The following is a 25,177-nucleotide window of genomic DNA, read 5'->3' as shown; positions in this document are numbered from 1 at the left end:
CAAAAGTGCTTTGCTACATTTGTTTCATTGATCATGGTTCTGGCCATTTCTTGGAGTGTCCTATTCTTCCTCTCTACAACTCCATTTTGTTGTGGAGTTCTAGGGCAGGAGAAATCATGGGATATTCCATTAGAATCAAATAGTTCTTCAAAATCTTTATTTTCAAATTCTCCACCATGATCACTTCTGACTCTAACAATTTTAGAGTCAAATTCTTTTTGCACTTTAGAACAGAAACTGGTGAATACAGAGTGAGACTCACTCTTGTGCTTTAGGAATTTTACCCATGTCCAGCGGCTGTAATCATCAACGATTACTAGTCCATACTTCTTTCCATTGACTGATGCTGTTTTCACAGGACCAAATAAGTCAATGTGAAGAAGCTCCAGAGGCTTGGAGGTAGAAACAACATTTTTCTTTTTAAAAGATGTTTTTGAAAACTTTCCTTTCTGACAAGCTTCACACAGAGCATCTGAAGAAAACTTCAGTTTAGGTAAGCCTCTGACTAACTCAAGTTTAGTTAGCTGAGAAAGTTTCCTCATGCTAATGTGGCCTAAGCGTCTATGCCATACCCATTGCTCTTCGTGAACTGACATTAAACATTTAACATTTTGATCTTTTAAATCAGAAAGATTTATTTTATAAATGTTGTTTTTCCTCTTGCCTGTGAAAAGGACAGAGCCATCGTTCTGACTAATGGCTTTACACGTTTTTTGATTAAAGATTACATCATAACCGTTATCACTTAATTGACTTATGGATAACAAGTTATGCATTAATCCTTCTACATAAAGAACATCAGATATAGAGGGAAGAGTACCATTACCAATAGTTCCGGAGCCTCTGATCCTTCCTTTCTGATCTCCTCCGAAGCCTACAAAGCCAGCGTCTTTAAGTTCCAGGCTTTGGAACATAGACTTTCTTCCCGTCATATGTCGCGAGCATCCAGAGTCCAGGTACCATGACTGGTGTCTGAACTTTGCTGCATAGGATATCTGCAACATAGATAATCTTATCTTTCGGTACCCAGAATCTCTTGGGTCCTTTCAGATTAGTTTTCCCAGAGTTTCTTACAACTTTGGGTCTTCTAGCATTTTTAAATTTGTGTTCTTGTGTGTGTGTGTAGTGGTATGAAAAAGGTGATTTAATTTGGTTACTGGTAGAAGTTTTATCAGAATCAGAATCATACCCAATCCCCCTTTTATTATTCTGACTTACTCCATAAATCATGGATGCCATAATACTCCTATCTATTCCACTCTTCAGAAACTTCTGAAAGGCTTCTTCATATTTATAAATAATTTCATTTGAAGTTTGTGGTGCTTGAGACAACGCTTCTTCTAATTTAAGCTTTTTGTTTTAGCTCCATCTCTTTCTAACGTTAAAGATTTGATTGTATCTTCATGTGCTAGAATTGTTGTCTCAAGTTCACTACATTTTCAGATTTTGCTTTAAGAAGGCCTTTAATGCTTTTAACTTTTTGTTTTAATTTCTGAAGAGAGGTAAGAGTTTCTGATAAACATGATTCTAAGTCAGATCTAGAAAGTTCAGAAAATACCTCTTCAGATTCTTCATCTGAGCTGCTGGATGTGGTAGCCATGAATGCTACGTTGGCTTGTTCATCAGAGTCAGATTCTGATGATCCTGATTCACTATCGTCCCAGGTGGCCATTAATCCCTTCTTTGTTCTGAAGGCATTTTTCTTGAAGCTTTCTTTCTTAGAGTTATCTTTCTTCAGCTTGGGGCATTCATTTCTATAATGACCTGTTTCTTTACATTCAAAACAGGTAATATCTTTATTAGGTTTACCTTTTGAAGATGACTCTGATCTATCCCCTCTGGGTCTTGATCTTCTGAAGTTGTTGTTGTTCCTTCTTTTCCAGAGTTGCTTAACTCTTCTGGTTAGTAGGGACAGCTCTTCTTCATCATCAGAGTCTTCAGGCTCAGAGTCATCAGTGTCTGCAGTTTCTGCTTGAAGAGCCTTGGTTCTGTCTGACTTCCGTCTTTCAGGTCTGGACTTCAGCGCCACTGACTTGTTCCTTTTCTGAGGCTCATCCTCCTCTAGTTCTATCTCATGGCTTCTGAGAGAACTAACAAGTTCTTCAAGGCTGATATTGTTCAGATCCTTTGATAACTTCAGAGCAGTAACCATTGGTCTCCATTTCTTTGGCAGACTTCTGACTATCTTCTTAACATGATCTGCAGTCGTGTATCCTTTGTCTAGCACTTTAAGACCTGCAATAAGAGTTTGGAATCTGGAAAACATAGCTTCTATAGCTTCGTCATCTTCCATTTTGAAGGCTTCATATTTCTGGATCAACGCCAGAGCCTTCGTCTCCTTGACTTGGGAGTTTCCTTCATGGGTCATCTTCAGAGAGTCAAGTATATCTTTAGCCGTCTCTCTGTTGGTGATCTTTTCGTATTCGTTGTATGATATAGCATTTAGAAGTATTGTTCTGGCCTTGTGATGATTTTTGAACTCACGTTTCTGATCTTCTGACATTTTGCTTCTGGGAACTTCAGCTCCATTTAAGGTTGGAGGTTTGTATCCATCTGTGACAATGTCCCAGAGGTCAGCATCATAACCAAGAAAGAAACTTTCGATTCTATCTTTCCAGTAATCAAACTTTTCTCCATCAAAAACAGGAGGCTTGGCATTGTAAGAATCTTTCTCATTTGAGTGGGCCATTTGTTTTTCTCGCACTGGATCTCTCTACACGGTTAAGTGTTTGATTTGAAAATCAATAACAGAGCCAGAGCTCTGATACCAATTGAAGGTGAGAAAAACAAGAAAGGGGGGGTTTGAATTGTTTGAAAAAATAAGCGCTTTTGCAAAATGAAATCACACAATGATTTTATACTGGTTCGCTTATAACACAAAGCTACTCCAGTCCACCCGGCCAAGGTGATTTCGCCTTCAACAAGGACTTAATCCACTAATCTTGAAAGATTACAAACAACCCCTAAGAGAGAAGAAAATCTCTTAGTCCTCTCAAGTCTACAGACTACAAAGAGTCACTTGAGGAAATCAAATAAGAATTAGATACAAGATGTGTAATCTAGAGTGCTTCTAAGAAAGCAAATATTACAAACTTAAGAACAAATTTTTCACTTGATAAGCAAAAGCTTAGTGAAGAACTTTGAAGAACAAAGATGTTTTTCTTGAGCGTGATATGATTTCAGTATAGTTTTGGCTAGTGATTTCTTGCTTTTTTTTTTTGCTGAATGAGATTTCTTCTCTTATTTATAGGAGTTGAAGTAGAGTTGAAGTAGCGTTGAATCTGTTGGATATTGAGATGTAATTACGCCATTCCATTAATAGCTTCTGCAGTAGACTTTTTCTCTTAGAAGTGACTACTTACCACAAGTAGTATCTTCTCTCTTGGAAGTGGAGATTAACGTCTCTTTCTAATTGAGGAAATCCATTTGCAGAACTTTAACTTGGCTTAAACGTTACTTCATCATGATTAACAATTCTGATTAGAGTCTGTGTGTATCTGGAGAAACTAGCTTCTGATGTTATCTCTTGAAAGTTCAGATGGCGCTGATAACTTCAGAATTTACAGAGGCATTTGTTCAGAGTCAGAGCTTCTAGACTTTACTTAATGTTCAGATGCTTCTGATACTTTGTAGTTTTGTCCAGAGTCAGAGCTTCTTGAAACGAGATTCCTCTTTAGATGCTTCTGATACTTGAGATTTTGCATCTGATCTTGTTGTGCATCTGATGACATCATCAGATTTATTTCTTCTTTCTTTAGAACCCTGCACACTTAGAAACTTTTCGTTAGGGTGCCATTTTTGGTTTCATCCTTTGTTATCATCAAAATCATGGAATCTGTTGTAGAACAATTTTTGTTCTTACATATGATACCCATTCAAAGCAAATGGGAGCATCTCATGCCAATCCTTATACGTGACAACCATCTTCTGGATAATCTTCTTGATGTTCTTATTTGCAGCTTCATCATCCCCATTCATCTTGGGCCTGTAGGGAGAAGAGTTATGATGTGAAATCTTGAAGTCTTTGCAAAGAGCTTCCGCCATATTGTTATTCAAGTTCGATCCATTATCAGTAATGATCTTACTTGGCACACCATAACGACATATGATCTGATTCTTGATAAACCTTACAACAACTTGCTTGGTTACATTTGCATATGATGCCGCTTCAACCCATTTTGTGAAGTAGTCAATGGCCACTAAAATGAAACGATGTCCATTCGAAGCTTTGAGCTCAATCATCCCAATCATATCAATTTCCCACATGGAGAAAGGCCATGGGGAAGAGATAACATTCAAAAGTGTCAGAGGGACATGAATCTTATCAACATAAATTTGACACTTGTGGCATTTCTTCACAAACTTGCAACAGTCAGATTCCATTGTCAGCCAATAGTAACCCGCTCGCAACATCTTCTTTGCCATTGCATGTCCATTGGAATGAGTACCAAAGGAACCTTCATGCACTTCGGTCATAAACAAGTCTGCTTCGTGTCTATCCACGCATCTGAGCAAAACCATGTTGAAGTTTCTCTTGTATAGTACGTCACCATTCAAGTAGAAATTACCGGCTAATCTTCTCAAAGTCTTCTTATCTTTCAAAGATGCCCCAGGCGGGTAAATCTGACTTTGGAGGAAACATTTGATGTCATAATACCACAGCTTCTCATCTTTGATCTCTTCAACAGCAAACACATGAGTTGGCCTATCAAGACGCATCATAGACAAATTGGGAACTTCATTCCAATACTTCACTACAATCATTGATGCCAACGTTGCAAGAGCATCTGCCATCCGGTTTTCATCTCGAGGGGTATGATGAAATTCAACCTTTGTAAAGAAAGTTGAAATCCTCCTCGCATAATCTCTATATGGTATTAAACCGGGTTGATTTGTCTCCCATTCTCCTTTGATCTGATTCACAACTAAAGCCGAATCACCGAAGACATCCAAATACTTGTTTCTGAGATTCATGGCCTCTTCAAGCCCCATAATGCAAGCTTCATATTCTGCCATGTTATTTGTACACTTGAAAGTCAATCTAGCTGTAAATGGTAGATGCGTGCCTTGAGGAGTAATAATCACTGCCCCAATGCCATCTCCATATTGATTAACAGCTCCATCAAATACCCTGACCCAACGGGAACCAGGCTCTGGCCCTTCTTCTAGCAATGGTTCATCACAATCTTTCATTTTTAAGTACAAAATCTCTTCACCTGGAAAATCAAACTGCACTGCCTGGTAATCTTCATTTGGTTGGTGAGCCAAATGGTCAGCCAAGATACTACCTTTGATCGCTTTCTAAGATCGGTATTCGATATCATACTCTGATAACAACATCTGCCAACGGGCAATTCTCCCAGTTAAAGCAGGCTTCTCAAATATATACTTGATTGGATCCATTTTGGATATCAACCAAGTGGTATGATTCACCATATACTGACGCAGACACTTAGCAGCCCAAGCCAATGTGCAACAAGTCTTCTCAAGCATAGAATACCGAGTCTTACAGTCGATGAACTTCTTACTGAGGTAGTAAATTGCAAATTCTTTCTTCCCATTCTCGTCTTGCTGACCAAGAACACAACCCATACTATCTTCTAGCACAGCCAATTACATGATCAAGGGTCTTCCTTCAACAAGCGGGGACAAAATCGGAGGTTCAAGCAAATACTCCTTGATACTATCAAATGCTTTTTGGCAATCTTCAGTCCAATCATAAGACTGATCTTTCCGAAGAAGCTTGAATATAGGCGCGCATGTGGCAGTCATGTGGGAAATAACTATAGAAATATAATTCAAGCGGCCGAGAAAACTTCTGACTTGCTTCTCAGTTTTGGGCGCAGGCATATCTTGTATTGCTTTGACCTTGGCAGGATCAACTTCAATACCCTTCTCGCTGACAATAAAGCCCAATAACTTACCAGAACGAACACCAAAAGTACACTTATTGGGATTCAAGCGGAGTTTATACTTCCTCAAACGCTGGAATAGCCTCAACAAATGCTCAACATGTTCCTCTTCATCAATTGATTTAGGAATCATGTCATCGACATAAACGTCAATCTCTTTATGCATCATATCATGAAAAAGAGTAGTCATTACTCTCTGGTAAGTTGCACCAGCATTCTTTAGACCGAAAGGCATCACTCTATAACAGAATGTTCCCCAGGGTGTAATGAATATGGTCTTCTCCATATCCTTGGATGCCATCTTAATCTGATTATATCCGGAAAATCCATCCATAAACAAAAAGACTTTGAATTTAGCAGTACTGTCTACCAACATATCAATGTGTGGCAGAGGGAAATCATCTTTCGGACTGGCTTTATTCAAATATGTATAATCAAAACACATGCGGGATTTTCCATCTTTCTTCGACACAGGTACAATATTGGCCACCCATTGTGGATACTCAGCAGTTACAAGGAAACCAACATCAATCTGCTTCTGGACTTCCTCTTTGATCTTCACAGCCATATCAAGATGCGTTCTTCTTAATTTCTGCTTGACTGGCGGGCATTCCGGCTTCAACGACAATCTATGCTCCACAATCTCAGAATTCAACCCAGGCATGTCTTGATAGGACCAAGCAAACACATCTGAATACTCTCGAAGAAGATCAATCAACCCCTTCTTAGCATCTGGACATATTCGAGACCCAATCTTGACTTCCTTCACATCATCTTCAGAACCCAAGTTAACAAGCTCAATCTGCTCTTCGAACGGCTGAATGGTATTTTCGTCTTGCTCAAGAAGACGAGATAATTCCTCACTCACCTCTACATCACTTTCTTTTTCAGCTTCAAACACAGGGAATTCAAAATTTGGAGAAGGAGAAGGATCATTGTATTCAATGAGGTTAGGAACCAACCTGCATAATGATTTGATATTTTAATTCTAGAGAAGTGAATTTGTGACCAAATATTATGCAGATGGACAATTATATTGTTTATTTATGTTTTTTGTGATTACCATTTTTAGAAATAAGCAAAAAGTAAAAACAAAACATCAAAGATGTGGATGAATAGAATTAATTTTATTGATGATCAATATAAAATTCCCAACAATGTTCGCTTCTACCTTAGGCATAGGAGAAGGATTTTAAAATATAAAAGCAATTACTTAGATTGATGCAAAAATAACAGGAATATCAACAACAGTCCAGTTGTTGCATGTCCTTGCATGCATCACAAAGTTGGTGCAGTCTTCCTCTTTATTGTCCTCTAGCATCACAACTAAGTGTTGTTCATTCTCATGAATGAGTCCTCCGCTATGGAAGCTGAGTTACATCTCTTCAGATCTAACGGTTGACGAGCCCTTCTGGAACCCCAAACCAGTTCTTCCCTTGTAGTCGGCGACCTCTACCACACGCCCCCACTGATCAACAGGACCTTCTTTAACAATCTTCTGCGCATCTTTCAGAGAGGACATAGGTGCCCCAACTCTCTTCTCAACAACAATAGATAAGGCTTGGAATGACGTTCCAACCTCATCCTCAGCTTCCACATAGGAAAAAGATGACAGATGGTTGACCAACATCGCTTTCTCTCCTCCCACAATTACTAGCTTGCCATTCTTGACAAATTTGAGCTTCTGATGCAGAGTGGAAGTAACAGCTCCTGCTTCGTGAATCCATGGCCTTCCCAACAAACAGCTATAGGCCGGGTGAATATCCATTACCTGGAAAGTAATCTGAAAATCACTCGGACCTATCTTGACTGGAAGGTCCACTTCTCCAATGACTTTCTTGCAAGAGCCATCAAAGACTTTGACAATTACTCCACTGTATCTCATGGGAGCTCCTTGATAAGATAACCTTGACAATGTTAACTTTGGAAGCACATTAAGTGATGACCCAGTGTCAACTATCACGTTTGACAAAGCATCTTCCTTGCAATTCATTGAAATGTGCAAAGCCAGATTGTGATTTCTTCCCTCCTCAGGGAGTTCTTCATCGTAAAAGCTCAAACTGTTGCATGAAGTGATGTTAGCTACAATATGATCAAATTGAGCCACAGTAACATCTTGCTCCACGTATGCCTGTTTAAGAACTCTCTGGAGCAACACGGAAATCTTCGAGGGAGTCTGGAGCAACTGCTTAACCACATTGAATTCACTCCTCTTGATCAGTCGGAGTACCTCATCATCATCACTATTGGCTTTCAAATTGCTGGATTCACCATACTTATCCTTTGAACAACCAACAGGATCTACATTGGGCACCTTCGCCTTCTTACCAACAACCAATTCTTCCTTATTTTTCGGGAACACCGGTCCAAAAACTCGACCACTGCGGGTCACCTTCGTCACATCTGCAATGCTCACTACTGAATTGTTCGTAGGCAACGAGACCTCTTGACCTTTCTCCATCATCGTAGCATTGTATTGATACGGTACAGCTTTATCAGATGCATACGGGACTGGGCTCGCCAACCGTATTACCAACGGCGAAACTGATCTATTGCTGACATTCTGGTTATTGCTGCTATCATACTAAATCACCAACCGCTCTAGTTGTTTGAAAACAGGAACAATGACATTGAAATCATCATCTTCATGACGGAATTGACAAATCTGAATCATGCCTTCATCCATCAGACGCTGTATGTCCCTTTTCACCACAACGCACCCCCTTGGGCTCACACTACAAATATCACAACCTTCGTGATCATGTTCACAATCACTCACCATACAGATGTCCTTGTGTATCTATACCAAGGATCCACGGATAAAACGCACATCAAAAACTTTATACTCACCAGGACAACTGTCCACCATGTTCACTGAAGAATTCCCATGAGCAGGCAAAGGATTAGCTTTCACATTAGGCGCACGGTCTTCAAAAGACACCATGCCACTCTTCATAAGCTTTTGCACCTCATATTTCAACGGATAACAATTCTCAATATCGTGCCCAGGCGCACCCTGGTGAAAAGCACAGCGAAGTTCAGGTTTATATCACCATGGAAGATGTTCTGGGATCTGTGGCGGATTCCTCGGTTGAATCAAATTCTTGAGGACTAAAGATGGGTACAGTTCTGCATATAACATAAGAATTGGGTCAAAAGAGACCTTCTTCCTCTCAAAATTCTGTTGCTGGTGATGATTGTTGTTTGAATTATTGTTGTTGTAGGTGTTCGTTCTTTGTTGCGGTTGTTGTTGTTGACGTTGATTTTGATACTGATGTTGTTGTTATTTGCTGATTTGAAAATACTGGAATGACGGATGATACTTGATGATGATGATATTGACGGGATGGTGGATTTCTTCTGACTTGAGGTCTACTCTGCCTCCCACTAGAAATTGCGTTTGTCTCATTATCCTTCCTCTTGCTGAAATTACTCCCATACTTCTTGCTAGTTGACGCCTCCTCTTTTAACAATCGTCCTTCACGGACCCCTTCTTCAAGTCTCATCCCCATATTTACCATCTCGGTAAAATCACTGGGAGCACTGGCAATCATACGTTCATAGTAAAATGAACTCAGGGTTTTGAGAAAGATTTTCGTCATCTCCTTCTCCTCCAAAGGAGGAGTGATCTGGGCAACCAACTCCCTCCATCGATGGGCATACTCCTTGAATGTCTCCTTATCCTTCTGAGAGATGGACCTCAGTTGGTCCCTATCTAGCGCCATATCCACGTTGTACTTATACTGTTTCACAAAAGCCTCACCTAGGTCATTGAAAATGCGAATGCTTGCACTATCTAACCCTATATACCATCGGAGCGCAACACCTATAAGGCTATCCTAGAAATAGTGTATCAGCAGCTGATCATTATCTGTCTGGGTTGACATCTTGCGGGCATACATCACAAGATGACTGAGTGGATAGGAGTTCCCTTTATACTTCTCAAAGTCAGGCACTTTGAATTTTATAGGGATTTTGACATTGGGCACTAAGCACAGTTCAACAACACTCTTCCCAAATAAATCTTTGCCTCTTAGCGTTTTCAGTTCCTTGCGCAGCTCAAGGAATTGGTCTTTCATCTCATCCATCTTCGCAAAGACACCCGGGCCCTCAGATGGCTCAGAATGATAGACGGTGTCTTCTACACGCGGCAAAGTGTGCACAACAGGAGGTGGCACAGACATGACTGGGCTAGATGCCGGCATGGAAGCAAAAGTGGGAGCGAAACCCTCTGGCACAAAATTGGGTGGCATTCCCCAAGGGAATCTAACAGGCAGATTCGGAGCGAAGTGGGCGGTGGCAGCAGGCACAGTAGAAGTAACCACTTCAGAAATGACCGTCCTCGCGGGAGGAGTTGCAGGTGTTGGAGAAGCTTGGCTTTGGGTAGCAAGAACTGACTCCATCATGGCAGTCAGCCTGACAATCTCCTCTTTTAAATCTTGGTTCACTTGCTCAAGGTGTTCCATGATCTTGGAATGATTAGCTCTGGTGTTGTACCGGTGAGTCAGCTTGGCTAAAGCACAGAGGAACACGAATCAGATACCTGGCAAGAACCTGCTTGTGCAAATGATGCATGAAATATAATGGTTGATTATTTTTATTTTCAAGGAACTTACTATATCATTTGTAAATATATACTATTGAAATGGTAATTGCAACAATTTGATACGACCAAAAAATCTCTTTTTATTTATATAAATTGGAAGGATTACACTGAGTACAATTTCAGAAACCAAAATAAAAGATACAAGAGAAAAGGAGACTAGTCATCCTAAGGATCCCTAACAACAGTGTCAGAGGATCTGGATGAAGGCGCGTACTTCGTTCGAATGCGACGAATCTCGGTCTCAAAAGAAGCCTTCGTCTAAGTCTTCTCGAGGACAAGCTGGTCAACAATCTTCTTCCATGCAACGGAAGGCTGAGGCATGCTAGAAGATGAAACCTCTGGCTCTCTCTGTCTCTTCGTCACTCGGTCTTCAAGTAGCTCAATTAGTGCATCTTTATCCTTAGACTCCAATTGCAACTCTTCATGCTTCTTGCTCAAAGCATGAAAACGCTCTTCCCACATATCCTTTTCTTGCTTCATCTTGGTGAGCTTATCTTCCAACTCCTCTACATCTTGGTTAGGGAGAGTTAATGGCTCAGCCACAACCATAGACATAGGTCTTTCACAAGGATAAGGCATCTTCAACTCCATAGCTCTCTTCTTCACCCAAAGAGTGTAAGCTTCCAAAGCTACACAATTACGCGGACCAAGCTCGGATCTTCCTTTCCTATGCACATTATGCCAAGCATGCACAATCTTCTGCTTCAAATGTTGGGGATCTTTACCCTCTTGATAGAAAAGACCTTCTAACAACATGTCATTAGGTTTGTCTCTCAAGGGGAACCCAAGTTGACGACGAGCCAAAGCAGGGTTGTAGCTAATTCCTCCTTGTGTACCAATAAGAGGCACATTAGAGAATTCACCACAACTATCAATAATCTCCAAACTGCTTAAGGACGGATCATACGAAACTATATCATCATTAGTGAGAGACATAAGTCTCTGAGACCACCTTAGACATTGTTTGTTCTCCACAAAATCAGGTGTCTGAGGCAAGTGCGAAATAAACCACTTGTACAGAAGAGGAATGCAACAGACAATAGTTCCACCACCTTTAGAATTCCTTAGATGCAAAGAGAAATACATATCACCCAATAAGGTAGGCACAAGATTCCCAATCAAGAAAAGTCTAATGGCATTAACATCAACAAAACCATCAATGTTAGGGAACAAGGCTAATCCATAGATGAGCAACACAAAGATAACCCTCCTTAATGAGCCTCTATCTCAGACTTCTTCAAGTGAAGAGCTTCAGCAATAATACTAGATCGGGGAATCTCCTCCAATCCACTAAAAGGCACACTACTAGAAACAGGTATCCCCAAAAGATGAGAATACTCCTCCAAGGTAGGCACAAGCTGAAAATCTGGGAAAGTAAAACAATGGTAGAGAGGATCATAGAACTGCTCCAATACACTCAACAACCCTTCAACTACATCAGCAGACAAGATGGACAGAAGCTTCCCATGACGTTGTTTGAAGTCCAAGGGATCTAATACAAAAGATGCTAGCTTCCTTAACTCTTTCAAGTTGGGACATCTGAAACTGTACTTCTTAGTGTTGCTTCGTCCATAACCCATGGTCTGAAAATATTTGCAAATGATACCTTAGTTCCTTGGAATTTTGTGGGATGAATGTTATGATGCGCATGAGATGCATGAATGCAACAATCACAAGTAACGGATCACACACAAGGAAAACAAAGGTCAATGGATGAATCAAGTCATTGTCAAGATCAATCATCCATTTTGGTGGATTATGGTTTACACCTTATCAACACCCAAGTTCCATTGATATAGACAAGACTTGATTGGATCAACCAAGAATCAAGGGTTTGTTACAAGTCACGAGCATGGAGTCTGGGTAAGAACCATCCCAAAGGAGTGAACTAAGGATAAAAACCTGTAGATCATGTTCTAAAAAGCTCCCAGAGTCTCAATTCCATCTATCGGATATTACAGGTTAAGATGAATGACTCATCAACCCATAATATTCTCAAGAGAAACTCGTTTGAGTGTAGTATCATGTAACAACTGTTATCAACTCTACACCTGAAAAGTTTCCGCACTACATCCTAAATAGGCGAAGATGGGTTAGGTGTTCTAAGGTCCTCAGCTTCTCAGACCCAATTAGAAATAGTCATGCCTAACCATAAATACTTGTGTGACATTTCCAAATCCAAAGGAGTCTCCAATGAGCAGATGGATCTCAAGCCAACTTGTTAAGGACTACTCCACACAAGTCGAACATGACTATACCATCCTCCTACCTTAATTACACTCAAGTTCGGGTTAGAACTTATCTCACCACTCAGAGATCACCAAGCACAAGAAGCAGATTATATCACACATACATATATACAAACATCACATATATACAAATATATTCACACAAAAAGTAGGCTAAACCCACTGGAGACGGATGCTCAGCAAAGTCGCCACTTAATTTCTGTAGCGGGAAATTCATGATCATCAAGCTATTGACAAGCTAGAGATCAATTAACAAGAGTCGCCACCGCGCTTTTATTGTTTCCAAGGGAAAAGGGAAAAAGTACGAACAAAACCCAATTAGTAAGAAGTTTTCAAATAAAAACTAATAAAAGTCAGAGATCACAGAGGAAAGGTGTTAGCACCCAAAGTGTCCTAGGTATTCCTAGGGAGCCCTTTTTGTGTGCATATGTATTTTTGTACAAAGTGATGTTTACAAACAAATAGAATGGGGGGATGAGAAAAGAATTGATTAATTATATTTTTGTGTTTGACAAGACCTTCGGTCTTGTGCCTACGTACCAACATATAAATGAGGGATCAAAACCTCGTAGTTCGTGCTATAAATTTCAAAGCGAGTATGTTGGTTTTAACAAAAATTAAGCTTGAAAGGAACAAAGGCCTAAAATGGTTTGAATGAGTGAGTTCTTTTTTGGATTTTTTTTGAAAGTTTAAGTCAAGTATAGTTAAGTTTATTTACAACTTTGATTTAGGAAAATAAGTTTGAAAATGCAATGGCATAAGGCCAAAGTTTCTACCTTTTTTAAAATGGTCAAAGTTTAGAACAAAAGTAGTTCACACAAAGAAGGTTTAAAAAAATGGAGGGAGAGATTTTGAAATTAAAGAGATGGGGAGAAGATGAAGAGACTATCCTATGCACAAAATTTAAAAGTTTAAAGTTGAAAAGACCTGACAAAGCAATCCAATAGACAAGTATGTCAATAGAAACCCAGAATTCCCTTGGACTTTTTGAATTAAGCAACACACAAATGCACAATTATATCAGTCTTTGAAGAGCAAAGGCATCAAATAAAGATGGCCTCATCCAAACTTATCCACTTCAATGATCTTCTTCAGAATAGTCCATGCAACAGATGAATTCCACAAGTCACAAGTTCAACATAACAGCTTAACAATGATCAATGTTGCAGATGAATCTGGAGAGAGCTAGAATGATGTACCAGATGAATTCAAATTTGCAAGTTCTTGGTTCTTCAACAAATTGGCATTGGCCAAGTCCATTAGCAAAGTAATGTTGCCTAAGTTCTAAGTCCAATTGAGGGAGATCAAAACAACAGTCCACTCAAAAATCTTTTAGGGTTTTTGTTATTATTATGTGCATTAATGGTTAAAGACCAATAAACCAAATCAACAAAGTATATCACACAATATGGTCCAAGTGGACAAAGTGAAAATTATATTAACATAAACAATTAGAATGATATGTGTCATACCCCAATTTTGTCCGGGCATTTCAAAAATTTCATAAATTCGATTTTTATTTCAATTTGCATTAGTTGTACAACATAACATGCATTTCATCATAAATAGTACCTAAAATATCGGTCAGAATAAATTCTTGAAAATACAGATAATTCGGTTAAATAATTCCTCAAGTATGTGCAAAATCGGCGGGTAAAAAGTTTCAAAATTAAAATTGCAGACACCAGTATTATTAATCTACGGTTCATTTAGTTTAACCTGGTGTGCTCGTTGTATTTTTAAGCAGCTGTTTCAGTTGCGTTTTGACCCGCTTGAGCCTTTTAACCGGTGCAAATTTAGTTCAGAATTTAAAGAAACGTTGTATTTTTTCAAGAAGTATATTTTGTGCTGATCATTTTAATGTGTCTGATTTAATTTTTTGAGCAAATTTTCATCCGACTCCTATTTATAATCGGTCCTTTTATTTCTTTGTTCTAGTATCCAAATTAGAGTTTATTTTATTATTATTATTATTTAAATAAAATTACTCTTTAGGAATTTTTAATAAATATTTTAGCATTGGATTCCTATTGTTTTTGGACACTGAAAATCCTCTCACACAGATTTCCTTCACTCTCTCACGTTTCCTCTCACACTCAATCACTCTCCATCATCTCTCTCACTCTCCCACGCTACCTCACACTCTTTAACGACTCTCATCCTCTCAATACACTCACTCACTGTTCCTCTTCTGGAATACCACACATCCCTCACGACATCTCTCTCGGCCACTCTTGAAAAAAAGAAAAAACGAAAAAGAAAAGAAAACAAGAAGATGACTTTTCCTCTTCATCTCCAACGCACCTACACACTGACAAACCACCATCGCCGCAACACCCTTCACTTAACTTCATCTCCACCCTCATATTAATCCAACTTGTCACCCCCGTGTGACTGAAACTCTTTTCAGAAAGAACACTGTTAATCCTTTCTAATGCGCACAACAAACTAAATGCTTAAGCCTCCGCCGAGAGTAGACAAGCCAACGTTTAGCCTTTAGGATGCGATTTAAACAGTCGTTCATTAAAAGACACCAATCAACCGTAGTTTCCCGAACTACGAATGCTCTGATTTCCTTATTTAAGGATACGTAGGCAGGAGATTGCTGTATCTTTGCGAGCACACTAATAAAAAACCTCCCATTTCCCTTTCTTTTGAGGTTCTCATCCATTTCTATTTTTAATAATTTTAATAATCTAAAGATAACAAACAAACATAAATTAACACTCAAAACACACTATTGAACTAAAAGGTTCCCGTTGAGTACAACGGATGTGAGGGGTGCTAATACCTTCCTCTTGCGTAATCCACTCCCAAACCCGAATATGGTTGTGATGACCATTATTCTATTTTTCAAAGGTTTTATCGATATTTCCCTATCCCTTCATTGGGATAAATAAAGTTCGGTGGCGACTCTGTTCGAACACATAAATTTTCCGCGACCATCGCGAGGAATCGTATTTTTCGAGATGCGACAATATGTATAATGGCAAATGATAATATAATACTAAAAGTAAATTGCATTAAAAGTAAAAGTTAATGATTAGTAAGTTAGTAATTAGTTTTGTTTTTCTTTTGATTTCAAGATATTCTTTGGAGAACACTTAACCCAATTGCCACAAGCATGGATCCTTGAACCAAAACATCTTCCAAAGGAAGGAAAGAAGGCCAAGTTTCCACACAATACCATGGAAGAGGGGAGACTTACAATCTCACTAACTAGAATGCTTATGCCTTTTGTGTCACAAATTTAGTGCTATGTTAAGTAATCATAATTGGACTTATGTAGAAGTCACAACTTTTTGAGGCCGGGAAATAAACTTTTGAATTAATGCATGTTGGAGACATAGTATTAAGAATTGTTCTCATTAAACATACCACACACAAAAATATACAAAGAGTTTGACCTAATCTCATCCATACTCATGTTAATCTTTCAATCAACTAGCATTAGGACTTTGAGATGTCATAGGCCAATTGAAATGAATGGATGAAGAAGGGGAATTAGATGAAGAGGGGAAGGGATGAATGAGATCACAAATTGGTCAAAGGAGGACTTTTACCAAATTAATATTATTCATTCATTTTGGGAGATGGAATGTACAAAGTCAAATCAACCTTGACCAAGGCCCAACAACAAATGAGAAACTCAATTAAGTCAATACAAATGCTCAACATAATTAAAATGACACTTATTCAATTAAAAATATTAAAATAATGCATTAAATTCAAATATGTTTTGTCCAAATCCTAAAATCACATCAAAACACCAAATAAATGGCCATGTGATTTATCATAGGTCAAACAAGGTCAAAGGACCTTGGATAAAAAAAATCATAATTTTTGGACATTTAAAAGTATTTTTAAACAATTAAAAACAAATGAAAAATCAATTAATTCATGAAAAATATTAATAATGGTCCAAAAAATAATTTTAATTCAGAATATGGAAGAGAAAAATATTTGATTTTTTTTGGTGAAAGTCCCATATTTTTTGGATCAATATTAAATTTATTATGAATTATTGAAGAAAATAGAATTAAATGGAAATTCAGAAAATGCTAAAATACGTGGACCATCAGATCTCCCTCATTAATTGAGGTGGCAGATCTGATGAGCCACAATACGGGTTCCACCAACACCTTAGTCAAGCGTGCTGTAACATGAGTAATCAAAAGGAATTGCTGAGATTAGAACATGGAAGTTGGATCACACGGTTTAGACCAAAGACACCTCATCACCGGAGCCAGAGCTCCGGTTGTCTTCTCCGGCGAGCTTTGCCAGACTGGTCAACCTGAACCATCACCAAAATTTCAAACAGGGACATGATTTTAAAGAGAAAACATCACTGAGCACGAATATCACCTCCATTTCTTCCAATTCCAACTATATTGAGAGATATGTGGAATTGAAAAATGAGGTTCATGATCAGAGTTGCTTCGATTTGGCCTCAAAGCAACTCAAACACCTTGCCTACATTGATAGGACTTCAGACAACACAAGAATCAGTGGAATTGAGCAAGAAACAAGGAGAATCGAAGAGATCAAATTTTCTGCAAATTACCTTCAATGGAGGTCTGAGCTTGCTAGATTTTGATCTGAATCGTGCTTTGCTTCACTTTAATTGCTTGCAAAAGAGGAATGGAAAGGCTTAGAAGCAATGGATTCCTAGAGAATTGAATTCCAAAACAATGGAGATTCAAGCTCAAATTCAAATGAATTTATCAGGGTTATCCTCTCAATGTGAAGGGTTTTCAATGGAGATTCTAAGCTGGCGCAGTGTGTGTGTTATTTCTGAGCATAAGGGCTTTAATTTATAGAGAAATTGGATGATATTTGCACACTCACTTTCACTTTCCAAAATTGGCAAATGATGAAAGCATGGTGCATGGACGCGCATAGGCCCATGGAATGATTGTTTGAAAGTCCAAAATGAAGTTCAGATGCTTTGGAGATGGATTGGATTCCAAGGTACATGTGCATTGTCATTTGAAGATTGATCCTTTCCAAATGATATCAGCTTGTTTAAGCCATGCACAACCTATGCATTTCTCATCAAAAATGTATGAATTTGAGCTCTTTGGAAATGTGAGATCAAGAGGAAAAAGTTTGATGTTGAACACTTTTTAATTTGGAGCTTCGAACTTGGAGATATTTTAAGTGGAAGTTTGGAAAAATTTGACGTATCAAAATTTTTCTAAGTGTCAAGCCATATGTCTCAATATTCCACCTTGCTTAACTTTTTATGGGAGCTTCAAATGAGAAAAGTGTCTTCGTCAAAGTTGTATATATCTCAAAGACCTTCAAAATGGTCACCAATTTCATGTCATTTGTATTTGAAATGATAGAGTTATGTATTTTTGAAGTTTGGAAAAATCACTTGATCAATGGTATAGGTCAAAAGTGACCTATAATGTAGCCTCATATCACATGTACAAATAAGTTGAATTAGCTCCCACACCAAACATCAAACTTTAAGTAGACACATTGAATTTGATTGTGAAACTTGGAAATCTTTCATCTCATAAAAATTGAGCAAGTTATGGCCTTGGGAAGTTGACTTTCAAATTAGGGTTTAGACAAAATGACCTATAATATTTCAACATAGAAAATGATTTTCCAAGCAAAAATAGCTCTAGGTCTCAACATGAAAGTTGTTTATAATGTCATTTAGAGTAAGTTTTCTCTTGGAATCATTTTCATATGGTGAAAATTGTAGGAGATAGGGTCTAGGGAGACACATTTTTTATCAGATGAATCCATCTGGCCAACCACCATCAACCAATCTTGCTAACTTCCAATTCTCTTGACTTTCTTGGCTCATGGTAGATCATATATGCATAAGGTGATGAAATTTGAAGTGTCCCTTTAGAAATTTTATCAATTGGTGAGATAGCTTGTTGGAGAAGTTACTCAAGATACCCAGTCAAACTAGGGTTTCCAAGGCAAATTACCCTCAAACTCTTGAAGAAAACTTGATCAATATAACATGTAGAAGAAATTGGGACTCATATATGATGTTCATAACCATTATTTAATCAATTCTTGGTTGTGCTCTTTGTTCATGAGGGTCTCAAACCCTAGATGTGATCAATGAATCAATGAGATCATGCCCTACCTACAAAAAGAGTTAGATAGATACAAAGACATATTTTTGGTATTTTGGTTAGTAAAATGATAATGTAAAAGTATGATATAATCATAAAGTGCTTGGTGATCTCTCCCAAAATAAACCCAATGAAAGAGGGGTAAGGAGGATGCCAAGATATGATCCTAATGCTAATGCTTATGATAGAATGCATGAGGAATCTTAGGGTCAAAATTGGGGTCTTACAACGGCTGTCCTGGTGAGTTCAAGGTTTTTGATGTCCGGTTTAACCAAAGATCCCTGGTGCAGATGCATAAGGACATTTGTATGGTGAGTGACTGTGAACATGACCATGATGGTTGTGTTGTGTGTAGTGTGAACCCAAAGGGGTGTGTTATAGTGAAAAGGGACATCCAGCGTCTGATGGATGAAGGCATGATCCAGATTGTTCAATCCCGTCATATAGATGACGATGTCAATGTCATAGTGTCGCACCTCGAAAAATGATAATGCGATCCCTCGCGATGGAACGCGGAAAAATGTTGTTCGAAACAGAGTCGCTACCAAACTTTATTTATCCCAATGAAGGAATAGGAAAATATCGAGAAAACCTTTAGGAAAATAGAATAATGGTCGTCGCAACCATATTCGGGTTCGGGAGTCGATTACGCAAGGGGAAGGTATTAGCACCCCTCACGTCCGTTGTACTTAACGGGAACCTTTTAGTATGATTTGCTATTTGACTGTTAATTGACTGTTATTCGCTTGCTTCGAGTACTTAGAATTGATGATAGATATGGATGAAGACCTCAGGGGGGAAAAGGGGAGGTTTTTAGTAAGTGTGCTCGCGAAGATACAACAATCTTCTGCCTACGTATCCTTATGGTGTAATAAGGAAATTAGAGCATTCATAGTTCGGGCAACTACGAATAATGGGTGTGTTTTGTTTGATGAACGACTGTGTAGGTCGACGTTCTAACGGCTAAACGTTGGCTTGTCTACTCTCGGTGGAGGCTTTAGCACTAGTTTGTTGTGCGTATTAGAAAGGAGTAACATTGTTCTTTTGAAAAGGGTTTCGGTCACGCGGGAGTGACAAGTTGAATTGATGTGTTTGATGTTTGATTGGTTTCGATCGCGCGGGGGCGAGAAGCTAGTCTGATTTGTTTGAGATGTTTTTGAAGAACGATGAAAGATTGAGCAATATGGTGGACACCAATCGTTCAATTCTTTCGAGGAATAATAAGGCGACCGCCTTCTACTCCCTTTTTCGTTCGAATTATTTTGAAAGTTTGTTTGTGGATGTTGAATATGCACGGTAGTGAGGCGTACGCCTCCTACTTGCTTATTCAAAGAATAATGAGGCGTGCGCCACTTATTCCTTTATCCAAGTTTAATTAAAATGTATTAATCGGAAGTCAATAATTTGAGAAATATGGCGAGCGTCAATTATTCAAATAATCGATGGATGGTGAGGCAAATGCCTCTCATCCTTTATCATCCGAGGTTTTAAATTGTAAAAAGTATTCTTAGATGTTGTATTTGATATATGAAAATAATTTGAATTTGAATTGGTACGTTTTGAAGAATCGATAATTTGAGCAATGTGGCGTACGCCAATTATTTAAATAGTCAAGGAATGGTGAGGCGAACGCCTCCCATTCTCAATTGAAGTTTAAGTTAAAGTTTATTTTGTGAAATTGCGTTTGATATGAAAGGTGACTTGAATTTATTCGATTGCGTTTTAATTTGATGACGAAGATTCGAGCAATGTGGCGTACGCCAATTATTCGAATAATCGAAAGATAGTGAGGCAAACACCTCCCATCCTTTTATTATCTGAAATTTAGAATTTAGGACTTAGGATTTGTAGTTGATTTAGAAGATGTGATTTGAATGTGTATAATCATGGTCTTAAAATAATTTGAATTTAGAACTTATATTTGATTTGAAAGAGTGATTTGAAATTGTATGATTAAGGTTTAATCGGGTGACAAGAACTCGAGCAATATGGCGTACGCCAATTATTCAAGTGCTTGAGAAATAGTGAAGCGAACACTTCCTATATCTTTTCCATCCAAGTTTAAATTATGAAAGAATGTGCACAAATAATTTGAATCCGAATCGATGTGAATTTAGTTGAGTTTTACATGGATCACCTAAGGTTTTGTTTATGATAAAGATTCGAAAGAATTTAGTTTGAAAGTGAATTGTGAAATGTTTTGACTTGGTTTCAAAAATGATTTGAAGATTATTGAATCAATGATAAAAAGAAATATTTACTTAATTATGGACAAAAAATAAAAGCAAGAAAATTGATCAATGTTTAATAATTTAAATAAACTAATGACTATAATTAAAATAAAACATAAATTATAAAAAAGAGGGGTGCAAGTAAGCACATGGGGTATGGTGAGATAGAAAAAATGACTTTTTAGGCATAATCCATTAACACACCCTAATTTGACGAAAGGGAAACAAAGTTGAGAACCAAATAATATCAGTAGAATGCCAGATAATGGTATTAATCACGTTTGACTTTTCAAATGCAAACTTTCAATTAAAAAAAAAATAGAAACATTAAAGAAACGTGATAATAATAATGATGAAGCTGGTAACGTGAATCTCCTCTTTTCCTCATGCGTGAATCACCACTGTTGGAAAACAACAACAATGCAACTCTAAGATTTATCCATATGTCTACTAAATCTAACACGCTCAAGCATGACTATCCTCAATCAGCATATCTAACAAAATAACCAGAATCAACTCATTTTCAGAATGCAAATGGAACCTCATACTAGATACAACAAAATCAATAATTAAAGTCAAATGATTTAACACAGTGACACACTCGAACCTTGATTCCAAACAAATCTAGTAGTAAATTTCAACAATACAAAGAAATCCAGAATTAATAAGAATCAATAACGCGCAATGGAAATTTAGAAACAAACCAAGTTGGTGTCATCCGATCAGCAGCGGTACGTGAGTGGCTGGAAAGTGAAGAAGGGTCCGTGTGAGGATTCGTGACGACGGTAGGAGGAAGTGGTTGTTGAAGATGTCGTCGGCGTGTGGACGACGCGAGGCGGTGGTCGGAGGTTTGTTTTATTGGTTGACGGTGAAGATCCGCGGAGGTGTGGTTTGAAACGGACCGAGCGAGAGTTGCTGTTTGCGGATCGTGGGTTCGACGACGACAAATATTAAAGAAGCAGTTGTGTTGGTGGAGGACGGCGGAAGTGAAGATGGAGGTTTATTGAGGGTTTGGGTAGATCGTTGGGGTCGCGTTGACGATGAAGGTGAAGGGTTGAGGGTGAAGGTTTTGAAGGGTTTGAGTAGAGGCGGAAATGGAGATTGGAGGGTTTGTTGCGTGTGTGGACTTTGTGGTGAATGAACTGACGGAGATGCGTGATGGTGGAGGAAGGACGGTGGGTTTGGAAGGGTTGTTGAGGGTTTCGGCGGGGTGAATTCGAGGAAGAAGAAACCTTCTTTTCCTTTTTCATTTTTCGCTTTTCAGGAGTAATTATGAGAGAGAATGGGTAGGTAGCTGAGTGAGTGAGAGAGACATGTATTTTGAAGATTGGGGGCTTTTCTGTGAGGGTCGCGTGGTGGTTAACGGCGGATGAAGGAGGCTTTCTCTTTCTCTTTTCCGTTTTTTTGTTTTTTGGGTGAATCGAGAGAGAGAGAGAAATGCGAGTGTGGTATAGTGACAGGTTGTTATGAATGGAAAGTGAGGTGAGTGATATAGTAGTAGGTGTCGCATACGCGAAAAACAACCGTCGGGAAAAGACAGAGAGCTGCCACCGTGCGTTATTTATCCCAAAGGAGGGAAAGGAAACGCTCGAAGTAAACCTGGAAGGGAAAGGAATGGTCTTACGACCAGAGATTGCTAGGATCGGGAGTCGGTTACGCAAGGGGAAGGTATTAGCACCCCTCACGTCCGTCGTACTCGATGGGATCCACGCTCAAAAGAAAAGAATAAGGTTGCTGAATAACTGCTCAAAGAATGCACACACACTGGATTAATAAACAGGATGAAAGAAGACGGAGAAAGCGGACTCGGCAGGATGTCGCATCCTGGGCCTACGTAGTTTGTCAAACACAAACATCAGAGTCGACTTAGTTAGGGGAAATGGGGAAACGTGCTCGCTAGGACCTCACATCCTATGCATACGTATCTTCTCTAACTAGAGGAAGAATCAGAGCACTCGTAGCTCGGCTAACGCACGCCGAAACAAAACGCTGAAAAAAAAGACGCTGAGACGTCGAACGACACACAAACGGAAACAGACTGCCAATGGCTGGTCTTACATCTGACTCCGAACAAACAAACACAAATAGGAAACGGAATGCCAATCGCTGGTCTTACATCCAACTCCACAAAAGAAACAAGAAACAGATAGCCAATCAATGGTCTTACATCTGACTCCATAAACAAACAAACAAAAGAAGCAGGTGACAAACACACACTAAAAAAAGAAAGGGTCTCAATTGCAACTAGGGCAAGAGAAAAGGAAGGTCTCAATCGCAACGAGGGCGAGAGAAAAGAAGGATTAATGTTAGTCGTCAGTCAAACTCGACAAGACATCGCATCTCGTGCCTACGTATCTCATATGGACATGAGAATCAGAGTTGCCGTAGTTCGGCTAAACTATTTCTATTTGTTTTGTGTTTTTTAGGTGAACGACGTTACTACGCAATCTACCGGATGCTCGACCTTGGGAGACTTACTCACCTGTAGTAGAAGGAGTCAACGTGTCCTTAAGAGAAGATAAAGTTTGTTTGTGTTTTAGGAATGCTCACGCAAGAAAGGAAGTCCTATACGAAGGAACCGTGCTACCTTAATTGACATGCAAACGAGAGACTATGCGAAGTCTAGCAATCCTATGGGGATACAATCACACCATACAAAAACATATACATGAAATAAACACACCAACAAGGGGCTCAAACATCCAAGGGTAAGGCTTTAGTCAAGGGGTCATATCAACCTCGACAAACAAGCCGAGCTTTAGTCAAGGGGTCATATCAACCTCGACAAACAAGCCAAATGTAGGGGTATGTGAGGGCTCTTAACCACTGACATTGACCGTCAGGGTGAGCAGATGAAAGGTAATGAGGATTGGACCTCATAGCTCTTAACCCGGGCTTGGGTGAGCTTCAATCAATGAAAACATGGGGATCCAGAATGAGGGACCCTACTCCACTTGATTGGCTCTATATACAAGGATCTTGGGTTAGGTTCAAGAGCCTCAGCACGTAGTGCGAGCATAATGAACGACTCAACGATTAGCAGGGGATTGATTGCTAATCCCTTCTATCTGCCAATTGCCTCTTCACTTAGGAGGACTTAAGTGACATGCCTCGACAAGGAGGTCTTTAGCACAAACATAAACAAACACAGTCATTGCCTCTTAAGGAGGACTTCAGCCAAATGTCTGCCAAAAGAAACGACAAGGCTTCCAGACTACATGGAGTTAGAGGATGATTACCTAGGTGGTATACCAACCACAAGCAAAGCAAATCTCAAGCAATGAGCTAAAGCGACTGATGTACTTGTACAAAAGTCAAACAAGTCAATATTCACATTCAGACAAACCAAACAGACAATCAACAGTGTTACAACCAATATATACACAATACAAGTCCTATGTGCAAACAACTCAAGTGAGTTCACCACCCAAGGACCTACAACACAATCAAGGTTAGTGGACAATGTAATTTGCATCTCAAGTAATGAGATCAACATCCATCATTAGAGTTAATTGCTTGAACCTGAAATACAAAGCTCAAAAGGTGAGTACAAACCACTAGTACCAAGACTAAGGTCAAAGGCAAAGCAAAAAGTCAAAACAGAAGTTGATATTCAATATGAAGCACATTTATTCAAGTAAGAACATGTCCTAAAAAGGACCAAAGCTAAATCCTAAAGCAAATCCATCTAATGATCATGCTAAGGCAAAGGCATACAATGAGATCAACAATTGGGCATACAAACGAGAAAATGCACATTAAATCAGAAACACATTCAATGGTCAGGAAAATTTTTATGTGATATCAACATGTTAAACACAAGCATCATGCAAAAAATTGCAATTAGAAAAGCTCAATTGACATGTATATGAAAATGAACAAGAGCAACATCAAAATGGGTGACACACATTGTCACACCCTAAGTTCATGTGTCTAAAACAGAGATGGAAAATGATAAAAATGCACAACTAAGCCTCAAAAATCATGCAACATGTTAGGAATCAGCATATCAAATTTCAAAGCAATTGGACAATGTATGAGCATTTCACAAATCAATTAGCACAACATGTCA

Source organism: Lathyrus oleraceus, chromosome 4 (genome assembly GCF_024323335.1).
Source record: "Lathyrus oleraceus cultivar Zhongwan6 chromosome 4, CAAS_Psat_ZW6_1.0, whole genome shotgun sequence".
In the NCBI taxonomy this organism is placed as follows: domain Eukaryota; kingdom Viridiplantae; phylum Streptophyta; class Magnoliopsida; order Fabales; family Fabaceae; genus Lathyrus; species Lathyrus oleraceus.
The sequence above is the reverse complement of the archived record's forward strand: the minus strand, read 5'-3'. Positions refer to the sequence as shown.